Source organism: Bos javanicus, chromosome 6 (genome assembly GCF_032452875.1).
Source record: "Bos javanicus breed banteng chromosome 6, ARS-OSU_banteng_1.0, whole genome shotgun sequence".
Classification (NCBI taxonomy): domain Eukaryota; kingdom Metazoa; phylum Chordata; class Mammalia; order Artiodactyla; family Bovidae; genus Bos; species Bos javanicus.
This window is the reverse complement of record NC_083873.1, coordinates 116,345,633-116,356,325: the sequence shown is the minus strand read 5'-3', so window position 1 is coordinate 116,356,325 and position 10,693 is coordinate 116,345,633. Positions and strand designations below refer to the sequence as shown.

At 49.7% G+C, this 10,693-nt stretch overlaps 1 protein-coding gene across 1 annotated transcript in view; it reads left to right on the top strand.

Moving 5' to 3' along the window:
- Positions 1 to 3,056: 3,056 nt before the first annotated feature.
- Positions 3,057 to 10,693, top strand: part of RNF4 (ring finger protein 4) — a 29,915-nt gene continuing 22,278 nt past the window's right edge. The window contains exons 1-2 of the mRNA XM_061421132.1: positions 3,057 to 3,147; positions 3,323 to 3,439. The gene's annotated coding sequence lies outside the window, so the exon portion shown is untranslated. The remainder of the gene's footprint in view (positions 3,148 to 3,322; positions 3,440 to 10,693) is intronic.

The window sequence follows — 10,693 nt, the reverse complement described above, 5'->3', positions numbered from 1 at the left end:
CCTCCATCGCCACCTTTTTTTACACATTGTTTTCCTGATTGCTCTCACCCAACAATTGTTCTCTTCCCAATGTTAATGCTGCCTTGCTAGTGTATGCTCTTTTTATGAGCTATATGCATGTTTATGCTTTGTAAAGAAAAAGAAGGGGCTTCCCCCTCCCCTTTAAGAATTTATACATTAATATTTTAAGTCATCATATTTTGAGGTCTTCTGTGTGCCAAGCTTTTGCTTGGACAAAAACAGACGTGGTACAGGCCCTGCTGGAGCTGAGGAGCCAGAGTGGAGAGAATGAGGGGTATTCCCCAAGGTTGAAACATAAGATGGGGCCGGAGAGGTATCAGGAACCAGAATACAGAAGGTCTGTGGTGTGCCTCCACAGTGAGGAATTCAGCATTTATCTGAAGGCCAAGTGGGAAATCACTAAATTGAGTTCTAAGGAGGGAGCTTAACAGGGTTAGATTTGCATTTTAGAAAAATCACTGTTCTATGTATGAGAAGGATGGTCAGGACCAGTTAGGAAGAGAGAGGGGTAGCTTGGGCCAGGGCAGTGAGTGACTAGGAGCTTCCCAGGCGGTGCAAGTGATCGAGAATCCATCTGCCAGTGCAAGAGACACAAGACACAAGGGTTCAATTCTTAGGTCGGGAAGATGCCCTGGAGAAGGAAATGGAATCCCACTTCACTATTCTTGCCTGGAACATTCCATGGATGGAGGAACCTGGCGGGCTATAGTCTGTGGGGTTGCAAAGAGTCAGACACGGCTGAGCGTGCGCACACACAGGGACTAGTCACTGAACTTGGTGATTGCCAGTCATGGAAGTTCTTTACTGACTTTTACTTAAAAGCTTTCAGCAAAGTTTGTGTCTGGGAGTTTATACCCTTGCCAATTTCTGGGAAAGACTTGGGGTGCTACTCGATGAAAATACGTGCACAAGTTGGTTCGTTTGTATGTGTTGTGTGTTCCCGTGTATATGTTAGTTAAGTTGCTCAGTCGTGTCCGACTCTGCGGCCCCATGAACTGTAGCCTACCAGGCTCCTCAGTCCATGGAATTTTCCAGGCAAGAGTACTGGAGTGGGTTGCCATTTCCTTCTCCAGGGGATCTTCCCAACCCAGGGATCAAACCTGGGTCTCCTGCACTGCAGGCAGACGCTTTACCGTCTGAGCCACCAGCCAAGGGCGTGTATATGTTACCCATGTCTTATTTTGGAATGATTATATACATTTTTCACTATCCCCAAATTAGGGATTTTTGAGGGATAAGGTGGCTCCTGTAGAATATTACAAGGTTGACTCTGTTATTGAGTGAGATATGAATCATATGTGCTCTTCTGACTTATCTTTCCTAAATAGCTTGTTTCTTAGAAGAATTTTGGGAATTTTTAGAGCAAGGCATTTTGAGGTTTCCTCTCTAAGGAGGACGGCCCAGAGCACAGATTCCGCCTCACCCCAGGGTTATAGGTCAAATGTGAGTAAATGTGGGGCTAAGATAGAGGGTACCGGATGGGGAGTTTTCTTTGGAAGGGTTTTGTTTTGTTTTTTTCCCCCAGGCATAAGTAAGTCTTGAATTGAATACCTCATTTAGAAGAGAAGGAAAGGCTTGGAAACGTTTCAGAATGAGTATTATCAGTAGCCTGCTTGTGCAGAAGAGAAGTTGTGACCATCAGGCTTTCCTGTGCTCCAGAAACCACATGGTCTCCAGACACGCCCAGTGGGCGCCTTAACTGCAGAACGTGCCTCCAGATCGCTGAGGAGCCTGGCTTGCTGTGTAGATCTTCTTGACATACACAAATTTAAAATGAATATCTCCTGAATGGCCTTATTACCTGTTAATGCCATTTTGTTTGGGAATTACAATTTTTTTCTTTTTGGTATTTGTTGACTACACCAGATCTTAGTTGTGGCCCGGGGGATCTTCAGTCTTCCTTGCTGCATGTGAACTCTTTTAGTCGGGGCATGTGGGATCTAATTCCCTGATCAAGGATAGAATCCGGACCCCCTGCATTGGGAGCTCGGAAACTTAGCCACTGGACCTCAGTGAAGTCCTTGGAGTCATAATTTCTAGTTGTAGGAGTGTGACTCAGATGTCTCTAAGGGTTACTCTAGGTTTGTGATGTAACAGTCATGTCTACTAAATTTAGGCGTCTCTACCACTTAAAAATCCATCCTTCCCAGTAGTTTTGCTTAGCCCCATCTTACATATCCTGAAGCACAGGAGGGACAGAGTTACTACCCAAGGTCATGCAATTAGTAAGCAGACCTAGCACCAGAGCCTCAGATCCCAATGTCTGTGTTCCTTTTGCTGGACTTTGTTAGTGTTTATTGTTATATTTCTTTTTCAAGGACAGTTCACCCAGAAAGGGTCTAATTATAAATATTCTCGAGAAACTTAATTTTCAGTAATTGCATTGTACTCTTCAGTCTAGTTTCTGTTCCTGAGCGACCCCCTCCCCCAAGAAAGTGGTCTCAGGACCTGGGCATTTTCCTGTCCGCTGCACCTCACTTCTCATTTTAACCAAACTGTTGCCAAATTCTGCTGCTTGCTATAGCAGACCAATATAAAGTTTGCTTCTTTTCTGAACACCTTCTTGATATTTTTCAATTCTTAACTAATATTTAAAAACTTGAGGTTGTGGCCCCTTTTTTTCAAATTGAAAATGCTTCAGATAGAGATGTTCTGTCCTGTTCTCCCATGATGATTTTCTGGTTTTAAATGTCCCTCTGTTTCCTGGTGGTGATTGTATTTTTATTTGCAGTGTAATGAGGCTCCACTTTCCCCATCTTTTTCCCACCTCAGGACACTGTGCCACCCTGAAGAATCTGCCATCTTTTTCAAGTATCTCATGAGGTTGGTAATTTAATTTCAATGGAAAATAACTGTTTAGCTACCATGTTTGTGCCAAGTGCTGTTCAAAGAAGAGGGCATACCCTGATGGGTTTTGACATAGAGTTACGTTTAGCAGATGGAGTGCAACAGAAAAAACGGAGGACGAGGAGTGACAGAAAGGCAGTAGCTTTCCTTTGAGGTGGACCTAGAAGAATGAGCACTTCTCCACAGTGGGATGGGGTAGGAGACCCCTGAGGCGGGGTGACAGCATATATCGAATCACTGTGCTGCGGCTGGCGTCCACGGCACCTGAAGGGAGGCACGGTCAGTCCTCTGTTGGTTTGTTTTAAATACATGCATCCAAGTATAGTTGATTTTATCAATTCTGCTCTCAACAGTTGTTTGGAAGCAAGGATTAATTCCAGCAGGATTGATATTTTACGCAACAGGTTGACTATAATGGGGCTGTTGAGTTGAGTGTGCATAATTTCATCTACAGATAACAGTAGGTAAACATAGAAAATTGAAGTCAGCTGAACCAAGCCACAAAGACCATCTCCACCTCAGACACCTATCAGCTGTGTCAGTTCACTGCGTGTCTACACTGCCGCTTTGGGTAGGTTCTTACCGTGTATGTGTGTGCAGTTGTCCAAGTTTTGGAGTGTTGTACCCCTAATTCCACTTGTACCCAAAAACTCTATGCACTTTTTGTATTGTATGGCGATTTTTAGGAAGACCTGTGTCTGTCACTGCAAGTGAGGCCAGACCACTTAGTGGTTGGCTTTACACATGAAGGCAATGGGTGCAGTCTTCTGGGAACATTTGTGATGTCCTTGGGTCCCTTGGAGTCTGGCAGATGTTTTTGAGCTCCCATTTAAAGTTTTGACTTCGTCTGGCCCACTGAACGTTCTTCCTCCTGCTTTGCTGTTTTGTCCTTAGAACTGTCCCAATGTTTCCCTTGTAATAGGTGCTTGCTGTCCTGGGATCCAAGGACCATTGACTTTACTTCCGAGGAAGAGAGTTGGAGAGGATCTGGATTCCACCACCAAGACGAATGTCTTTAGAGAATTGGGTTTGGCTTGCCACTTGGTGATGGCATGTATGCACCCATTAGCCAGCCCACTTGTGTATCTGCTTGAATAGAAGGCCATTGGCTGAGGACCCCTGGGGGCAGAGCTGTTTGAGACCAGCTCCCCTGTTATGGCTTCCCTGGTGACTCAGACGGTAAAGCGTCTGCCTGCGATGTGGGAGACCTGGGTTTGATCCCTGGGTCAGGAAGATCCCCTGGAGAAGAAAATGGCTACCCACTCCAGTATTCTTGCCTGGAAAATCCCATGGACAGAGGAGCCTGGCAGGCTACCGTCCATGGGGTTGCAAAGAGTCAGACACAACTGAGAGACTTCACTTTCTTTCTTGTTTCTTTCCCCTCTCATGCAAATGAGGGCATTCTCTCTGGGGAGCGCTACTGGGCTGCTGTCTGTTGTGGGTAAAGGTCAAAGAGCCACATTTATAAGCTGCTGACTCCCCCCTGCCACCACCATAGTCTGCACCTTGGCCATCCTGGTTTAGTCCACACACGTACCCCACCCCCAGCCCCTCCCAGGTTCCTGGTTCAGCAGAAGCAGCAGAGATTCCTAGCTTTGTGCTTTGGTGCTGTTGGCACAGGCCTAGCATGCCTGCTTCCTGAAAGTTTTAGAGTCTGTCTTTTTGGCCTCTGGTATGTTTTCAGCCTCTGGAGGAAATGGATCCTGAGGTTTCCTTCATTATATTTCTCTTGCTCCTGACCCCCTGAAATACCCTAGTTTGTATTGGTATCACCAGCCCTCCCACCGCTGCACCGTCCCTGCACCTCCCCCAGCCCAGGCCATGGTGACTGAAAAAAAATGAGAGTTAAGAGGGTCGGGTGGAGCAGCCACCGAGCTGTGCTTCTGTGTGTCCCAGAGAAGCCGCCTGCAAAGGAGTGGTCGCAGGACCAAGCAGGCAACTTCCTCCTTCCAAGATTAATTGGTTGAACTTGGTGTCTGTTGATATCCCTCCCACTTGTGAAAACCATCCAAACCTATTACCGGTGCAACCTTGGGAGATAATGGCTGTGGAGAATTGAGGTGCCCCTCCCTGCCAGGCTCCAGGGCTTTCACTGACAAAGGGTCAGCCTAATGTTTGGGGGGATTTGTCTCAACCCTGCATGTGAAGCTGTGGAGAAATTCCTGAGAAGAGCTTCATCTAGAAGAGGGTGAGCCAGCACTCTGGTGATATTAGAGTCATAGGTATGTCTTGGAGGTCCCAGAGCTTGGAGGAGACTGAGGGTCCCCCCAGAGGTGCATTCCTTATAGATGTTTCTCAGCTGTACCCACTGCAGAGCATTTCTGAATACTTGATTAAATCCTATTAAAAGTATCCAGGAGAGAAAATAAGTTTATTTTTTAATTCTTGTGTTGTGGTAAAATATATGTAATGTAAAATAGACCATCTGAACCACTCTCAGGTGTTCAGTGGCATCAAGTAAATCCAGCTTGTTGTGCCGCCCTCACCATCTGTCTCCAGAACCTTTTGCATCCTCCCAGGCAGGAACTCTATTCATTAAAGTAAAACTCCTTGTCCCCCACCATCCCCAGCCTCTGCAATTTCCATTCTACTTTCTGTCTCTGGATCTGACGTCTTGGGACCTCATGTAAGAGGAATTACGCAGTATTTGCCCTTTTGTGTCTTACTTCACTGAGCATAGTATCTTCAGGGTTCTTTTTCTTAAGGTTGAATAATAACTCTTTTTACTTTAGTTTTCTTTTTTTAACTGATTTTCAGAAAACTGAAGTTCATACTTAATTCTGGGCGCTTGAACCTCAAGGCTGAATTGTAAACAAAAGTAGAATATCTCTATACCCAAAGAGTTGTTCTTTTTCTCTAGTAGAAGCAAAAAAATCCTCATTGGGTCCTTTGTTTGGAGAAAAGGGGAAAATTTCCTTGAGTGATGAATCCTTGAGCAGGAATGCAGTCCCCTGGCGCCCCTCTCAGGCCTCTGAGGCTGACTGGCTTGGTCAGGGTTGCACGGTGAGTGCGCAGCAGGCCCAGTTGTCTGTCTCCAGGCACTGTCAATGGCACCCCACCCCAGTGCTCTTGCCTGGAAAATCCCATGGACGGAGGAGCCTGGTGGGCTGCAGTCCATGGGGTCGCTAAGAGTTGGACACGACTGAGCGACTTCACTTTCACTTCTCACTTTCATGCATGGGAGAAGGAAATGGCAACCCACTCCAGTGTTCTTGCTTGGAGAATCCCAGGGTCAGGGGAGCTGCCATCTATGGGGTCAACACAGAGTCGGACACGACTGAAGTGACTTAGCATAGGCACCGTCAGATGCTCTCTGTCTCTGCCAGGTCTAGTCCCTGTTGCTCCTGGGGGAGATCAGTGGGTGGGCTTCTGGGCCTCCTTTAGGGATCAGTAACTGGGAGGGGGCCGCCCCACACTGCGTGCTGGCTCTCCAGCTTCCTGTCTGCCTGGGCAGGGGTGATCAGCCACGTCCTGCCAAGTCTCTTCTGGAAGTGAATTGAGCTTGCTGAGAGCGGAAACGTTTGTTCCAGTTCCTTCTGGGGTTGAAAGTTTAGTCTGCTCTCATCTCGTAGCACTCACACTTGTAAGAAGAGCTGTGATTACTAGCTTTTCTGATGTAATACCTGTTTATTACTTAATTTATTGATTGTCTTTCCACTTAAGAGTGTATGCTCCGTGAGTGTCTGTTTTGTTCACCATTGTATTTCCAATCCCTGAAGCAGTGCCTGATTCAGAGTAAGCCCATGTACAGAATTGTTGAATTACTCAGCTGGTAGGGTTCCGTCCAGGGTGCTGGAACCTACTGGGCACTTTGATTCAGTGTCACAGCTGCAGGGTAGGGGCTATTTTTCCCCCGTGGAAGATGGTAAAACTGAGGCATGGAGGTCAGGTGTGTGTGCAGAGCTCTGGGGCTCATTTGGCCAGTCTCACGATTGCTGTCTATACAGTGCACCCTCCTTTGTATAAGCAGGAGGCTCTTAATATTTCTTAAGTTCTGAGGCCTGGTCGTTGATGCGACAGTGCCAGCAGTGTTCATTTAAGAAGCTTTGGCGGGGACTCACCTGTCCTCCCATGGTTAGGACTCCGCGCTCTCACTGCTGAGTGCCCGGCTTTGGTCCCTGACGGGGAACTAAGATCTCACAAGCTGTAAGGTGTGACCAAAAAGAAATTTTAAAAACACGTGACCTAGACTGTCGGTACTAGCCAGGGCCTCGGTGCCTAATCAGTTGCTGATAAATCGGCCTTGCCTTGATGAGACTCTCTAGGTTGAGGCTTTTCTCTGCTTTTACCATGCTGGCATTGAGTCAGACTCACTCTGCTCCTGTCTCAGAAAAGCTTCTAGAGTTGAAAGAGATCTGCTCTGTAACTGCCACACAGAGGGCGTGCATGACCCGACGTGGCTGCCTCTCATCTCCTGGTCGGACATGCACAAGTAGCCACCTGAGCGCCCAGATGGCAGCAGCCTCACCTGCCCTGGTGGCTGAGGGCGCTGTGGGCCGCCGTGGGCCTGGGCTGGACAGAGCTCCTCACCCAGACAGCTCCCTGGACTCCTGCAGCTCCCTTGTTTGCCGGTGCACCCCTTCCCCGCCCTTTTTCTGCTGATCCCTCCTTTCTTGGCTTGTGGGACCATAAGGCCACAGAGCCCAGCTGCAGTCAACACTGCCCAGCAGTTTCTAGCCGTGATGCGTGTAGACATTCACATGTAGTCAAACGCACAGAGGCGTCACATGTGATTGTGTGCCACCCCTCCTGGCGTTGGGGGGTCATCTTTCGTGTCCATAGTAGCCTCCTGGGAAGAAATCAATTTCTGGCAATAACGCCATGATTGAGTAGACCGTTAAACCTGTGAGAAGGCTGAACTCCCCGCTGCCATCCAGTCGGGTGGCCTCACTTCTCTGCACACTTGCCACTGTCTCCAAGCCACACAGCTCACTTCTGCCTGGATTACTCCACTCCTCCATACGGGTCTGCGTGCTGAGCCGTCCAAGCGCTCGCGGGCCTCCTCGTGCAGGTGGTGCCATCTCTGTATGAACCCCTGCCTGCCTGCCCCGCCCCGGGAGGCGTGTGGGCGGCTCCCGCACAGCACACGGCCCGTCCTGGGCAGATCCTCTCCTCCCCTTGGATGGCCCTGCCCACCGGTGTGTTTGTTGAATAGCTGCATCACTTGGGGCCTCATCTTCAGTGTCACTACCTCCAGGCAGCCCAGTTTGGCCCTCCGTAACAGCTTGGGCCTCCAGTTGCTTGGTTATCAGTGCTCAGCTCCCTGTGGCCAGCTTTCTGTCCTCATTCTAGGTCTTCTGTTTACTGCTGTCTTCTCCTTGAAATGCCAGCTTTTGTCTAACTGATATCCAAGTTCTCCAAGCTTGCTTTCTGCCTTTTGATTCTCTCTTCAGGGTTTCCCCCACCCCCCACCTGACTTCCCAGATTGTAACACAGATTCTAAAACCTCTCCCTCCACCCTAGTTCTCCTGAGATTTTCAGCTGCCTTTGGACCTTTCTCCTTGGATACCCACGTGCAGCATTTCTAAAATTAAGGTGTCTGCCTTGTTTATCCCTTCCCTAGCCCAGTTCCGTGGCGTCCCTCCCATGGAATACCCAGATAGATGATCTCGCGAGAGCTGGTCTTCTCTCACCTTCCTGTCAGAGTGTTAAGGGGTCCTGGCATCTGGCCTTGACCATTCCCAGTGCCACCCTCGACTCCTGGTCTTTTCTTAGTGGCAGGGACATTAACCACCCTCTCTCACTTCTGAGCCACTCGCCGCTTCTGTAAACAGGAACATCTCCTTTGGGCAAAGGACTAGCTAGGTGCAGAGTGGACAGAGTCCTGACCTCTGGCACTTCTTCAGGTGAGGCATGCTGAGGAACTGCACGGTTTGCCTTGGAAACCACGGGGTGGCTGGTGGGGGTGTTGCTGAGATGGAGTACTGGCATGTTGGAAGGAGTTCCTGGACACTAAGTTTGAGAAACCTGGAAAACACCCGTGTTCCATATTGTTTCTAGAATTAATACATCTGATTCTGGCTTGTATTTGTGCTTTTAAGACTCGGTGTTCTGGTGTCAAACTGCCCTGGTTCAAATCCAGACTTGGTGTTTACTAGGTGTGGACTGTGGGCAAGTTACTTAAGCCCTGATCATTCTTAGCTCCCTTGTATGTGAAATGGTCACCATAATAGTGTCTGCCTCCTTGTTGGGCTAGAGGAGGATTATACAAGATGGTGTGTGGAAAGCGCTGTAGTGTCTTGCACACAAAAGTGACCTCTAAGTTTGAGCTGTTGTTAGTTTTACTGTTCTAGTGGCTTCTATTAGTGCATGACCCAGAACGCTTTGTAGTTGGTGAGGGCCATCTTTCCCACAACCTCTGGCCTCTCTGTCCACACAGTGCACTTCCATGTCCGCAAACTGGTCTGCTGGGGAGGCCCCCCGACCCTGGTCTTCCCACCTCCATTCTCTGGTGAAATCCAGCCCCTTGGCAGATTTCTGTGAGGCTGGCCTTCCAACCTTTTATGTCCTCTGACCGCTGACCTTTATTATCCCCTGAGGGAGAACCAGGCAGGGGGGGGGGGTGCAGCAGAGCCTGGGGCTGCAGGTGGGCGGCAGGGAGCAGGGAGAGTGTGCACGCGGAGGAGCGTGGAGCCCTCTGGCGCAGCTGCTGGACGCGCCTGGAGCAACAGTGTTTGAAAACCTAAAGCTTAAAACAAGTAGGAGGCAAGAGGCTTTGGAGTAACCAAGGTCTGTACGTTAAATTATTTCCTTGTGCTCAGCAGACAGATCACTGTCAGTGACATTTGTATCAGATTCTTCTCAATTCTGAGAGAGATTGCTGGAATCAGTGAGTTCTGGGTTAGGATCCAGGAAGCCTGGTGGCTCTGGAACCACGTGTGATCTGGTCTTGTGAGTCCCTAGGGCTGTGGGGGTGCCGCCGCCTCCCATGCCCACCAGGTGGACTGTCTTCATGTCTGCTTAAGGAGGCTCTCGTGCCAGTCTTAGTGAGGGCACCCCTGGGCTGGCCTGAGGGTGTCAGGCGAGGTCATGCAGTAGGCCAGCTGCGAGCCTCCCTGGAGAGAGTGAGGCAGCGGAGAGACTGGCTAAGGCCCCCGTGGCCCCCGGGCAGGCTCGAGGGAGGGCGGTGTGTATGCGTATGGCTGATGCTGACGTACGACAGAATCCAACACAGCACTGTAAAGCAGCTACCTGCTGATGAAAAAAAAATAAACTACTCGGTGTCTGAGTGGATAATGTGGTCAGGGGCGCACCCGGATGCAGACTGCCAGGTGCTGGAGAAAGGCTCGGCTGGCTGGACACTCCCTCGGTGGGGCTGCTCCTGGAGAACCTCTGGCCTCTCCCTGTCCTCTTGGTTTCCCTTGCATGGGGCTTATATGCCCCAATTATTGCAACACCTGAGCTGTCTGCTGGCACCCACCCCAGACAGGAGCTGGTGGCTGGATGTATTCACTGCTGTATTCCCAGGGCAGGAGCCATGCATGGGGAGGTGTGCAGCCCGTGGGTACGTGTTGAAGCTGGGTCGGGTGCAGCGGTCCACAGCCTCTTAGGGCTGGGCGGAGGGCTGGGGTTGCGCAATGGGCGGTGTAAGGCTGTGCTGGCAGAACAGGTCCGTGAGCCTTTGAAGTGCCGGTACTGGTCCAAGTGCTCTCTGTATTAGCTCCTGTAATCCTCACACACCATTGAGGTCGGTGCTATCTTGTTTTCAGTTCAGTTCAGTCGCTCAGTCGTGTCCAACTCTTTGCGACCCCATGAATCGCAGCACGCCAGGCCTCCCTGTCCATCACCAACTCTTGGAGTTCACTCAAACTCAGGTCCATCGAGT